The sequence below is a fragment of the Nipponia nippon genome, unplaced genomic scaffold (genome assembly GCF_047370975.1).
Source record: "Nipponia nippon isolate SJK-2023a ecotype South Korea unplaced genomic scaffold, ASM4737097v1 scaffold_37, whole genome shotgun sequence".
In the NCBI taxonomy this organism is placed as follows: Eukaryota; Metazoa; Chordata; class Aves; order Pelecaniformes; family Threskiornithidae; genus Nipponia; species Nipponia nippon.
The window spans coordinates 3210588-3225013 of record NW_028262355.1 but is presented as its reverse complement, the minus strand read 5'-3'; positions in this window follow the sequence as shown (position 1 = coordinate 3225013).

Genomic DNA, 14426 nt, shown 5'->3' with positions numbered 1-14426 from the left:
CGCCCGGCCCCGGAGCGGCGCGGCTCGGCGCGGCGCCCCCCCGCCGCCCGGCCCCGGAGCGGCTCGGTGCCGCGCCTCTCCGCCGCCCGGCCCGCACCGGCGCGGCGCCCGCCCAGCATCGAACCAGCGCGGCTCAGCTCGGCGCGGCGCCCCCCGCCGCCCGGCCCCGCACCGGCGCGGCGCGGCGCCCCCCTGCCGTCCGGCCCCGGACCGGCTCGGCGCGGCTCGGTGCTGCGCCCCCCCGCCGCCCGGCCCCGCACCGGCGCGGCGCCCGTACGGCTCCGGGCTGACCTCGCCACCGGCCCCGACCCGGCGCGCCCCCCCTCGCCCGGCTCCGGGAAGCCCCGCCCGCCCGGCTCCCACACGGCACCGCACCCTCCCCGCTCCATGCCTCCCGCCGGCCCGGCCGCTCCCCCCCCAGGCACCGCTGCCCTTCTCGGGACTTTCCCCGCTCACCTCCTCCCTGCCTGCAGCCGCAGCCCAACGACCGCTCCGCTCCGCCCCGGGCTCCCGCTGGCCCCTCCGCGGGGGGAAGCTCCACCCACGGCGCGATGCCCGCTCCCGATGCACCTCGCATGCGCTGGCGAAGCTCCGCCCTCCCAGCGGCAAACCCCGCCCTCTGCAGCAAAGCTCTGCCCTGCCCACAGCACGCATGCGCCGGTTAAGCTCCGCCCCGTCGGCAAAGCTCCGCCCTCCCATGGCAAAGCTCCGCCCCTGAGACAGCTCGCATGCGCAGACAAAGCTCCGCCCTTCACAGCAAACCTCCGCCCTCCCACGGCAAAGCTCCGCCCCCCCCGCAGCAAAGCTCCGTCCCCAACTCATCGCGCATGTGCCGATGAAGCTCCGCCCTCACCCGGCAAAGCTCCGCCCCCCCGGGGCAAGGCTCCGCCCCGACGCATCGCGCATGCGCTGGTCAAGCTCCGCCCTCACCCAGCAAAGCTCCGCCCTCACCTGGCAAGACTCCGCCCCCCCGCGCCAAAGCTCCGCCCCCGAGGCAGCGCGCATGCGCGGCAAAGCTCCGCCTTTCACATCAAAGCTCCGCCCCCACGGCAAAACTCCGCCCCTAGACAGCACGCATGCGCCGGGTAAGCTCCGCCCTCACACGGGAAGCTCCGCCCACCCGCGACAAAGCCCCGCCCTTCAGAGCAAAGCGCCGCCCCCCCTCGGCAAGGCTCCGCCCCCGAGACAGCACGCCTGCGCCGGTGAAGCACCGCCCTCACACGACAAAGCTCCGCCTTACCACCGCTAGGCTCCGCCCCCCGCGGCTAAGCTCCACCCCAACACAGTGCGCAGGCATGGTCTCCAGGGGCGGGGCCCGTCGCTAGGGGTGGTGCCCTTCCCCTGCCCGGGGGCATCCAGGGGCGGGGCCCGGCGCTAGGGGCGGGGCCGCTCCACACCAGGACCGGGGATTTCGGCGGGGCGGGGCTGCAGCAGAGGCGGACGCCGCGGGGCAGGGCTGCAGCGGAGGCGGACGCGGCAGTGCTAGCAGCGGCAAGCGCCTCCCGTGCGGCGAGAGCGGCGCTTCCTTACCGGGAGGCAGCAACGGCTGCGGCGGCAGCACCCCGCGGGCACTGCGCTGTCGCATGCCCGTTACCGGCCACCGGCACCGGCGCCCACGGGGACGCCACCGCCCCTGCGCGGCTCCCGCCCTGCAGTACCCGCTTTTGGCCGCCAGGCGGCAGCACCACACCAAGCCCGGCGCTCCGACCGCGCCCCGCGGGGAGAAGGGACTCGCCCCCCGGCCCGCCTGGGGCCGCCCGCAGCCGCCGCCGCCTTACGGGGGGGGGGGGTGTCACAAGCCTCGCCCTTCTCTGCCCCTGCTCCCGCTCACAGCCCACGCAGCCACAGCCATCGCCTCGCCAACAAAAAGCACCCAAGCGGCTCGAGCATTTCAGTCCTCTGCACTTGACAGCTTGCAGCGGCTGCTGGCCCTTTCTCTCCGCGCCCCCCACCCCAGCACCCAGCCGGGGGACGCAGCACAGGGAACCTGGTCAATACCTTTGCCTTGCCTCGGCTTTTTTGCCCCCAGAGTAAGCCCCCGGGAGTGCTGGATTCATCTGCATGTGGCATCAGGGGTGGGAGAGTGACACCAGCGAGTCAACAGACCCTGGAGAGATTTTAGTAAAAAAAAAAAAAAAGAAAAAAAAAGAAAATAAAAGCGACACCGATGGCATCCTCAAGGCACTGAAAGCTGCTTTGCGTCAGAGGGGCAGCTACCTACGATTATCAGGAAGCGGTGCATGCGAGCAGACCACGGGCAAGCGCGCGATCCGCGAGCAAGCGATACGCTGGCGCCCCTCGGGCTCTGCTGCGGTGCCCTCTGCTCATCCTGCACACGCACCGGGCTTCCCGCGCAGGGCTTGCCGCTTAAATAAGACGCTGCGCCATGTTACTTACCGCCCTGCCCTGCGGCGTGCAAAGGAATGAGACGTGAAACAGGGAAAGCAAAGGGGCATGGCGGCCCCTCAGCTGGCCGCACCAGACGGCCGTAGAGCCCTGCCAGTTCCCTCGCTGCTCTGGACGGCAGCGCAGCTCCGCGCTCCCTGCCGCTCCCGCCAGCACGCGCGGCGCCCGCGCTTGGCCGCCTGCAGCGCGCGAGACTCGGGAGGCTGGAGGGGCCGGTCCGCCGAGGGGGCAGCTGAGCTGCTCGCCTCCTTCGGCTGCCTCATTTGCCGCCTTAAAACAATCGCTTCCACGCTCCCTTTCTTCATTTCAGACCCCTCTCCACATCTCCTGGCCTGCAAGCCATTTGCAGCAAGCAACACGGCTGAAATCCTGTGCTGCTAGACACCTAGCTGTCATCTTGCTCCCACGCCCAAAGGCTTTGGGAACCTGAACCCCCTGCTTGGTTGGGCATCGAGACTGCGAGGCGAGAAACACGCCTGGACTCCACCAAGCCAGGCGCCTGCCACATCGCTCAGCACGGTGCTACGCGGCTGCCTGACCGACACCTTCTGCCGCTAAAACCAGAGCGCGGTTCCCTTCTGAAGAGTCACCGGCAGCGCGGAGAGTCCCTCGCCTTTCCCTGCGCCAGGTCCCCCGGGAACAGCGTCTCAGTCGGACTGGAGCGTGCAGCAGCCTCCGGTCGTCCCAGCCCCTCGCCCGTCCAGAAAGCGCCTGCCTGTAGCAGCGGCAGAACCGCTGCTGCCCAGAGGGGAAAGGAATGGCTCGGGGCAAAGCTCCCCAGGCTGCCCGTGTCCCGTGCGGAGCTGGGGGTCCAGAAGCAAAGGAGCTATGGGAGGGGGGAGCAGGGGAGCGGGGGCACGAGACTGGAGGGCAGGGGACGCGGGGGGCACGTCACGGGGAAAAAAAAACCCGCACGGGGGGAAAAACCTTGTGTGGGGGGACGTTTGGGTGGAGAGCACTTGGGAGGGCGCAGAGACAGGCAAAGGAGGACGGGGGGGCGGAGACGGACACGGACGGACAGCGGCTGTGTGTGGGTAGAAAGGTGCACGGGGGGACACGGGTGGGGATGACCTACACCAGGGGGTCCGCCCGGCATAATCCACAGCAGATAACTCACCTGGGATAAGCCGCAACGGATAGTCCGCTCCGGAGAAGGAATCCACGCCAGATAATCCCCAGCAATGCCCCTCAAACTGCCAGCGGTTCACCCCAAATTTGGCCCAAATTGGTGCGGGTTTTGCGTTTGGGTTTTTTGGTTTGTTGGCTTGGTTTTTTGTTGTTGTTCTGTTTTGTTTTTTCTTTTACATCATACAAAACTTGGGGGTTTCTGCTTTTCCAGAATATTCAGTTCTGGGGTTTTCCGGCGCTTTTCCACATCATAACAACAGGTCATTTTTGGTTTTCTGCGTTAAAATGCGGGGGGGGGGGGTGCGCACGCGCTTGCTTTCCAGCTGCACAAATCCAGGCAGATTCGGCTTTCCTGGGAGCCCCAAACCGTGTTGCTCTTGGCTATTTTGCTCTTGGACTTGGATATTTTGACACTTTGGTATCTTAGACTTCGGTATCTACTTACAATTCTGTCTATTTAGACTTAGTTATCTGTTTACACTTCCATAGAACCTTTACTTCCATTACACAGACGACCTACTTTGGCTTACTCGGTGACACACGGTAAGCGTAGATACCTCTACCTATCCAGACTTTCTTCTGTTTTAAATTCCTTCATCTACATCATCTCTTTTTGCGTTTTAAACTCCTTTATTTCTTCACATATAGACAAGTTCTTTTTTATGTTAAACCCTATCTATCTCCATTTAGATTTTTTAATAATTTCTATAACGTAGCAGGTACAGGTTTGTATTTTGAAATCCTTTTCTCTCTATATATATATAGAAATGAATATTATTTTTCAATATATATATATATAAAGGCGAGAGATTTTCCTCTACTGCAATGCCTCGCACCCGTATTTCCAGTTTTTAACATTTTTAATCACACACACACACGAGTTTTCAGGCATTTTGGGGCTGTGACTGCCCCTCTTCTGGGGGGGAACCTCCCCGTGACACCTTCATCCCCCACTCACCTGCTCCTCTGTTTCATCATCACGCCCCCGCCCCCAGGGACGTTGGGGTGCCCCAAATGACATCATCACCCCCCAGGCCCCTCCCACCCCTTTTCATAACCCCCAAAAAAGGCACAAAACAAGGAACACAGCCCCGACCGGCAGCTCGCTACTTTAATAATGCCGTTTACATATGTAGGCGCCCCCCGAAAAGGGGAGCTCCGCCAGAGAAATAAAATGGGGGCAGCCCCCCCAAACGGTTGCACCCCCCCCAGCCCCTGTCCCGCCAGCCCGCGGGTGCCCCACGCCGCGGGGGAGCCTGCCAGGGGACGGTGACGCACCTCTCGCTCAGGCTCTGCTCTGCCGTGCTCCCCCTCCGTTCCCGCGCTGGGACGGGCTCCCCGGGGCAGCGAACCTCCCCGCTCCCTCTTGGCCCGGGACTCTCCCCACCAGACAGCCCTCGCTGACGCACCCGCGGGGCACCCGCCGGAGACAGAGCCAGGAGCCTCCAGGCACGGGGCCGGCCCCTTACCCTCGGGACGCTTCACGACCGGCAGGCCAACCTGGGCCGGGGGGGACCTAGCGAGCATCACGAGACGCCTGCAACGAGACACCTGAAAAACAAAAATCCCAAGCAATATTTCCGCATGTGAAAAAAATAGCACAGCAGCGAGTAGAGGAATTCAGTCAGAGCAAGGGAGGGGAGAGCAGTTGAGCTCAAGGAGGATTCGAGGTAAGCAGGTCAGCTCAAAACACAAGACGTCCTTTAAAAGCTAGAGCGACCTGAACGCTTCCAATCAGCATGAAGACTAACCGGTACGATTCCAAACACGTTCTTCGCGTAAAAGTACGCGCTCTTGCCGGCGTTGGAAAACGTCTCACCCCTTCCTTACGGCACGGCTGCAGGGAGACAACCCTGCGAGGCTGCAGGACAAGGGCGTACCGCAATCAGAATCTACGCTTACAGATCCGCCGCAACAGCTACGGCCCTCGCGCTCCTGCGCATCTTGCTGGCTCGGTCGATAAAGCTGGAAGCGAAGCGTAACGCTTTCGAGGGTAAAAGGAAAACCAGAGGACAAATCGCAGCAATTCGCTTCCTACTAAAAAAGCTGTGCGTGTGCTTACAGACATCCAATAAAAATACTTCTACTGGAGAAGGGCTGGATTTTCCTTTTGCGTTAATTTAACTTGCACAGCTGTGAATCGATACCAGCAGATTATCTGTCTCCAAGATACGCAGTTATCATTTGACCAGGGGTTTTTTGCGCCTTACGTCATTAGGAGCGACATCTGGCCAGCCGCGCTGCCCGAGAGAGATGCTACTGAACTGCCAGGGAAACGCACCCTTGAAAGCCAGACAGAAAGAAAGTACTTCAGAGCACTCCGTCAAACGAGCCGGGGGGGTGGGGAAACCCGTAACATTCAGTTGCGTCTCCTGGTCAACGTTTAGAACAAATACCTAACGGCTCAAATACACCTAAGCAATTGTACGCCACAGCTAGTTGGCAGTTAAAGTGGAAACAACGCCACAGCTAGTTGGCAGCTGCAGGTGAAACAATGCAAGGCAGTTTGTATAGACAATTTTAACTTTTTTTTTTTTTCCTAAAGTTACATCTAGGGTAGAAAAATCAGTGAGAGAAGAGATCCCCCATACGGTTTTACTTTGCGGGCGGAATCCAATCCCCGGGGCTGCAATGCCTAAGGCTACCAAAAAGGACCGGCAGATTTGCTAACGCTTTTGGCTGCACCGAAGCACGCAGAGGAACGCGTGTTGATGACATCTCGGCTGTTGCAACTGAGAACCAGCGATGCCATCGACTTCCAGAAGACGTGCTGTGCTCGGGTCTTTGGAAGCAAACGGACTTTTCTTTCTTTTTTTTTTTTTTTTCTTTTTTTTTTTAAGAGAGCGGAAAGTCTCGCTGCTGCTGACTTCTACTGCCAAGCGCATCATCTCTGAAGATCCCCACTCTGATGGGGAGTTCATAAAACACAACTTCTTTGAATGAGAAAGACTTCCATTCTGGAAAATCTCTTTCCAACTGAAGTAAGAAACCACACGCTGTAGGTTAAGGAAAAAGGACGCTGCCGAAGCAGTAACTCACCGAAACCACGTCAGGACTCGCTGTCGCTACTTACAAGGCTGGCAATGCTTCTCGGGAAAGCGACGCCGATTCCTCCTCTTTTGTCCACGTCTCTCCTTGGACCTGGATCGCTTTTAGTATGGGTGCCAGTATCTCAGTAAGCTTTTCAAGTACTACTGTAAGATATTTTCAAAACTTACTGACTGAAAAAGCACACAACAGACGATCCCTCAGAAACATCTGTAACGCGACGCTTCCCGGACACGTCCGCGCTTTAAGCTACGACGGCAAGATAAGCAGGGCGCAAGAAACGCCATGCCGATGAGGCGACACGTTCGAGACCCTCGGGAGGCTTACCGAGGGGCCCCATGATCACCAAGAGCTACGGAAACATCAAGACCCGAGAAAGCCAGGGTACGAGACACAGAAGACAGACTACGCAAAAGCAGAACACACAGACACAGGATGGAACCGCCCTGCCCAGCCAACGTCAGCAGCGTGCTAAGAACAGTAACCCGGTCCTTTTCCCTTCCCAAAGGAGACTGCTCCTGGACAGGCCTCTCCCCGACACCAACTTTATAACCCCTCCCTGCAATTCCTATCCTTGATACCTCCTCAGCCCTCACCCCGCAACTGAGCTTTCAGAGGGCCAGGGATCTGAATCCACCCTCAAAAAAGAAAAAAGAAAACCACCACACACCTAACTAGAACATTCCTGCACTCACTCAGTTCCTCTTCATCATCTCAAAAAAAACCAAAAAACAAAAACCAAAAAAACCCAAAACCTCCCAACCCAAAAACCCACAGCACACTAACAAACTAAAACACAGTGCTGGTATTCAGCATCGGTCTGGTTACTGCCAACCGCTTCTGCGACACCCTCCTCCTCAAAAGCACCGCACCGCTCTGCTCCCCTGCTCCACGCCTGTTCTCAAGAAAGATGCTGCGGCTGTCGCTCGGTGCGCCTAGGATGCCAGGAGACACAAAGTTCCCGTGGCGCTCGGGTGAAATAGCCAGCCCCGTGTGCCTCCCCTCTACCACCCAGCTCACCTCAACTTCTCGGCCGATTCTCAAGGCAGCCAGCACAGCTCCCACAAAACCAAACGGGAAATGATTAACCAACATGCCATTTCATACTTTACCATTAAATGACGACCCGGCTGACAACCACCTCGCCTCCTCCAGCCGCTCCTCAGCGGGAAGCTACGCCCTCCGAGGCTGTTAAAAGGAAGGACCCTAAGGAAAGAGAACAACTCCTTGAAAACTAAAGACAGGGAACGGGATAAAAGCAAAAACTTCAATAATGACAGGAATTAGGGCAACAAAGAGAAAAAAATGAAAACCGGGGACAGTGAACTAAAAGAGAGACGTAGGAAGACAATTGAAAAAGCAAAGGTACTAATAGAGACAAGGAAGAATTAAAAAAGGGAAACGGCAAACGGAATACAAGTAGACAGAAGCTTTTGTCGTGGTTTAACCCCAGCCAGCAGCTAAGCACCACAGAGCCGCTACGGGGGAGAAAATTGGAAGGGTGGAAGTCAGAACACTCGTGGGTTAAAGGAAGAACAGTTTAACAATTGAAGGAAAAGACAACAGAATAGTAGTAATAGTACTAGTAGTAATAATAATAAACCAATAACAGTATACAAAGCAAGCGATTCACTCTACAGGTGCTCACCACTCGCCGACCGATGCCAAGCACGTCCCCGAGCAGCGATCGCTGACTCCTGGCCAACGACCCCCCGTTTCCCTACCGAGCGTGACGTCACACGGGAGGGAATAGCGCTTCGGCCGGTGCGGGTCAGCTGAGCTGGCTGTGGCGCCTCCCAGCTTCTGGCGCACCGGGCAGAGCACGGGAAGCTGAAAGGGCCTTGAGCGGTGTAAGCGCTACTTAGCGACAAACAAAAACGTCAGTGCGTTACCAACATTGTTCTCATCCTAAATCCAAACCGCAGCACTGTGCCAGCTACTAGGAAGAACCTTAACTCTCTGCCAGCCGAAAGCAGGAGGCTTTGAACAGCAAGGGCGATGGAAGAAATAAGGAAAAACTTAATCAATAGCGACAGGGAGCTCCGTCGGAGAAGGAAAATTTAGAAAGCGAGGGCACTAAGGGAAGAGAAGAAACAATTAAACCCAACTAAACCCCAAGGGGAAAAGTCAACATAGAACACTGAAAAAGCAACAGGGATTAGGGAAATAAATGGGAAAATTAAAAAACAGGACAGCGAACTAAAGGGACGGAGAAGGAAAATTCAAAAAACGAGGGCCCTAAGGAAAGACAAGAAAGAATTAAAACATAAATACAGGGGAATAAAGGCAGCAAAGAGGACAAAAGGAGACAGGAGAGTGCTTAAAGGAAGCGGCGATTAAGAACATCAGGAAGTGATTTAAAAACCCGCATCGGTGAACTAAAACGGAGACGGAAAAAACGGAAAAAGACAGAAAATTATTTTTGAATCATTTATATAATACAGCAGATATAGGTTTGCATTTGGAAATCCTTCTTTTTATATACATATATGAATTCTGTATATATACATATGAATATTATTTTTATATATATATATATATATATAAAGGCAAGAGATTTTTCTCTACTGCAATGCCTCGCACCCGTATTTCCAGTTTTGAACGTTTTTGATCACACACATGAATTTTCGAGGCCGATTCCTCCTCTTTTGTCCACGTCTCTCCTTGGACCTGGATCGCTTTTAGTACGGACGCTAGTATCTCAGTAAGCTTTTCAAGTACTACTCTAAGATATTTTCAAAACTTATTGACTGAAAAAGCACACAGCTTCTATGACAAAAACAAAGCCTGTTTCTTCTGAACGCCTGAACTCTTACAAACGGCGTCTTTCCTCTTTTAGGACGCAACTATTTTCCCCGATATCATTTCCTAGTAAGTGCACAGAAACAGAAGATTGCGCTTTCAGGAAGGCAAAATAAACGGAGGGAAGTCGGCTTTGCACAGGCAGAACACGCTCCAGCGCAGACCTTCTTCTCCTTTTAGGATCTGCGTTAAAATAGTTCCTAGAAAAACTACAGAAGGAAGGAGAGCTGGTGCATTCTTGACGTTAACTTTGAAGTCCATGCTACAAGCGCCTTAGGAAAAACGCGGACATGCATCGCGGACGTACCTTGTACTCGCAGACCGCTACGCAGCCTTTCCGTCCGTCTTGCGCTTTCACGGCAGAAGAAAGGGCGACCACGGTGAAACGGCGGCAGCTGACACTCTGCTGAGAGAGGAAAAAAACCTGTAGCATAAAGCTGGGGAGGAGTCCCAAGCTGCCCGGTTTTGTGAAGTCTTGCGAAGGCTACAGCCGAGCAAAGGAAAAAATAGCCGTTTGGAACATAGTGCCAAACAACATTCGGCAATAAAACTCGGAGGCGTTTGACATGCGCCCATTTTTTGGTAACTTGCTATTTGCTTCCTGTTATCGTTGTTCTTCCTTCAGAACCTCTACTTGGAGCCAACTTCTTTGCTATCCGTTCAAGCGTTTCCCTTCCTGGTATTACTAGCACACGGGCCCAGGCAAGTCCCTGAACTGCTCTTCCGAACTTCTCCAAACGACAATTACAGCCACGAAAGAGGACTTCAAGAGAGGAAAAGGAGAGGTCGGGCAGCCAAAGAGGTCTGCAGGCTGCCACCAGTCAACATTCCACTCTTTTTTTTTTTTCTTTTAAATACACCCCCCCACCCCCAAATACAAACAAAAAAACCCCCATGACCTTGTATTTTTTTCCTTTGGGAGCTCACCCCTGTCTCAGCACAGTGTCCTCCACAGAGCAGGAAGCGCAGACGATCTATATCCCGATTTGCACGCGACAAACCCGTGTTCAGAAGAAATAGGCCAGATCTGTAAGACCGGTGTTATTTTGGGGGTTTTAACAATCACAACGCAATTGCATCGACCGACGCGTTTGTGAGAAAACTCCTTAACTTCTAAACGTAGCACCTCCTTGGGTAAAAAAACGTGTGCGAGACTGAAAAAAAGGGATGATTCAGAGCTCCCGCTCACAATGGAGTAGTGGCGAAAGGAATGAAAGTGAAGACAAACAGCAGCAACACGAAGTGAAATTCGGCTTTAATTCTGAGCACGTGCTTAAGAGACTCTCCAAGCCCACACCTCAATCCTAGGAGCGACTAGCCCTTTTCTGGAAGGACAAACTTTGTTACTTCAAAGTCCTAGACCGAAGGCTCCACGGAACAGAACGTGCACCGAGCCACAGGCCACCGTGCCATCAACGCTCTGATGGCAAAGAAAAACCAAGGAAAACTAAAGTTTAAAGATCGGTTTCCATCGCGTTTCATTCCTTACGTTTCCACTGGCACCTAGGTGCTCCAAAATGAACTCTACTGACCCCGCATGTTACTAACAATTTAGTTCTGCGTATCAAAACAACAGGCTATTTCCAGCTCGCCCATCAAAGTAGCACGACCGACCAGAAGAGAAACACCGGACCCTAAAGAAGGGAACAGGCAGCTCTTCATTTCTCCTAGAGGAAAGTCTGTTCTTTTGCCCGGAAGGCAAACAGCCGAAACTGCCAAGGGAGCACTGCAGGAACGCGGCGCGCTCTCTCAGCTGCAATTTGTCATCGGCTTTTCGGCACGGGCAGCGGCTTTGCCTTTCCTCTGGCTTTGATGTGGCGCCCCTGGAGCGTCCTTGACCCGGCAAGGGTTTCTCCCCGCTCCCGCAGCCCCAGACACGCGATTACCTGAGCGCCGAGCGGAATCACCCACGCGGGATTTTCTTCCCGGGACGCAGAAGGTGACGCTGGGAAAGGAGGAGGCAAAAAGGAAGCGGTTTGTCTGGCAGCCACGGCCCTAGAAACTACACCTCCCGGCATGCCCCGGGCAACCAACGTGGCCGACCAAAAGCCCCGGATGCCAGGGGACGCAGCCCTCCGTGCTTTGGGATCCTGCGGGGACACCGTTCACCGCGCCACCGCCGCACGTGGAAGCCCCGCCGAGCCCCCAGCGCGGCTCCCCTGCCGCCCGGCCCCAGAGCGGAGCGGAGCGGCGCGGCTCGGCACGGCGCCCCCGCCCCCGCACCGGCGCGGCGCCCGCCCAACTCCGGGCTCACCTCGCCACCGGCCCCGACCCGACGCGCCCCCCCCTCGCCCGGCTCCGGGAAGCCCCGCCCGCCCGGCTCCCACACGGCACCGAACCCTCCCCGCTCCGTGCCTCCCGCCCGCCCGCCGCTCCCCCGCAGGCAAGGGAAAGGAGGAGGCAAAAAAGGAAGCGGTTTGCCCGGCAGCCACGGCCCTAGAAACTACACCTCCCGGCATGCCCAGGGGAACCAACGTGGCCGACCAAAAGCCCCGGATGCCGCGAGACGCAACCCTCCGTGCTTTGGGACCCTGCGGGGACACCGTTCCCCCCGCCGACGCCGCACGTGGAAGCCCCGCCGAGCCCCCAGCGCGGCTCCGGGCAGCCCCCGCCAACACCTCCGGCTGCCCGCCCCCGCCCGGCCCCTGACCGGCGCGGCTCGGCGCGGCAACCCCCCCGCCGCCCGGCCCCGGACCGACGCGGCTCGGCGCCCCCCCGCCGCCCGGCCCCGGACCGACGCGGCTCGGCGCCCCCCCGCCGCCCGGCCCCGGACCGACGCGGCTCGGCGCCCCGCCGCCCGGCCCCGGACCGACGCGGCTCGGCGCCGCCCCCGCCGCCCGGCCCCGGACCGACGCGGCTCGGCGCGGCGCTCCCCGCCGCCCGGCCCCGGCGGGGCTCTCGGTGCGGCGCCTCTCCGCCGCCCGGCCCGCACCGGCGCGGCGCCCGCCCAGCATCGAACCAGCGCGGCTCAGCTCGGCGCGGCGCCCCCCCCGCCGCCCGGCCCCGGGAAGCCCCACCCGCCCGGCTCCCACACGGCACCGCACCCTCCCCGCTCCGTGCCTCCCGCCGGCCCCGCCCCTCCCCCCAGGCACCGCCACCCTTCTCGGGACTTTCCCCGCTCACCTCCTCCCTGCCTGCAGCCGCAGCCGGGCTCCCGCTGGCCCCTCCGCGGGGGGAAGCTCCACCCACGGCGCGATGCCCGCCCCCGATGCACCTCGCATGCGCTGGCGAAGCTCCGCCCTCCCAGCGGAAAACCCCGCCCTCTGCAGCCAAGCTCTGCCCTGCACACAGCACGCATGCGCCGGTGAAGCTCCACACCCTCGGCAAAGCTCCACCCTCCCATGGAAAAGCTCCGCCCCCCGCAGCAAAGCTCCGCCCCTGAGACAGCGCGCATGCGCAGACAAAGCTCCGCCCTTCACAGCAAACCTCCGCCCTCCCACGGCAAAGCTCCGCCCCCCGCAGCAAAGCTCCGCCCCTGACGCACCACGCATGTGCCGATGAAGCTCCGCCCCCACCCGGCAAAGCTCCGCCCTCCCGCGGCAAAGCTCCGCCCCCGAGGCAGCACGCATGCACGGCAAAGCTCCGCCTTTCACATCAAAGCTCCGCCCCCACGGCAAAACTCCGCCCCAAGACAGCGCACATGCGCTGGGTAAGCTCCGCCCTCACACGGGAAGCTCCGCCCACCCGCGACAAAGCCCCGCCCTTCAGAGCAAAGCGCCGCCCCCCCGGCAAGGCTCCGCCCCCGAGACAGCACGCATGTGCCAGTGAACCTCCGCCCTCACACGGCAAAGCTCCGCCTTACCACCGCTAGGCTCCGCCCCCGCGGCTAAGCTCCACCCCAACACAGTGCGCAGGCGTGGTGTCCAGGGGCGGGGCCTGTCGCTAGGGGTGGTGCCCTTCCCCTGCCCGGGGGCATCCAGGGGCGGGGCCCGGCGCTAGGGGCGGGGCCGCTCCACACCAGGACCGGGGATTTCGGCGGGGCGGGGCTGCAGCAGAGGCGGACGCCGCGGGGCAGGGCTGCAGCGGAGGCGGACGCGGCAGTGCTAGCAGCGGCAAGCGCCTCCCGTGCGGCGAGAGCGGCGCTTCCTTACCGGGAGGCAGCAACGGCTGCGGCGGCAGCACCCCGCGGGCACTGCGCTGTCGCATGCCCGTTACCGGCCACCGGCACCGGCGCCCACGGGGACGCCACCGCCCCTGCGCGGCTCCCGCCCTGCAGTACCCGCTTTTGGCCGCCAGGCGGCAGCACCACACCAAGCCCGGCGCTCCGACCGCGCCCCGCGGGGAGAAGGGACTCGCCCCCCGGCCCGCCTGGGGCCGCCCGCAGCCGCCGCCGCCTTACGGGGGGGGGTGTCACAAGCCTCGCCCTTCTCTGCCCCTGCTCCCGCTCACAGCCCACGCAGCCACAGCCATCGCCTCGCCAACAAAAAGCACCCAAGCGGCTCGAGCATTTCAGTCCTCTGCACTTGACAGCTTGCAGCGGCTGCTGGCCCTTTCTCTCCGCGCCCCCACCCCAGCACCCAGCCGGGGGACGCAGCACAGGGAACCTGGTCAATACCTTTGCCTTGCCTCGGCTTTTTTGCCCCCAGAGTAAGCCCCCGGGAGTGCTGGATTCATCTGCATGTGGCATCAGGGGTGGGAGAGTGACACCAGCGAGTCAACAGACCCTGGAGAGATTTTAGTAAAAAAAAAAAAAAAGAAAAAAAAAGAAAATAAAAGCGACACCGATGGCATCCTCAAGGCACTGAAAGCTGCTTTGCGTCAGAGGGGCAGCTACCTACGATTATCAGGAAGCGGTGCATGCGAGCAGACCACGGGCAAGCGCGCGATCCGCGAGCAAGCGATACGCTGGCGCCCCTCGGGCTCTGCTGCGGTGCCCTCTGCTCATCCTGCACACGCACCGGGCTTCCCGCGCAGGGCTTGCCGCTTAAATAAGACGCTGCGCCATGTTACTTACCGCCCTGCCCTGCGGCGTGCAAAGGAATGAGACGTGAAACAGGGAAAGCAAAGGGGCATGGCGGCCCCTCAGCTGGCCGCACCAGACG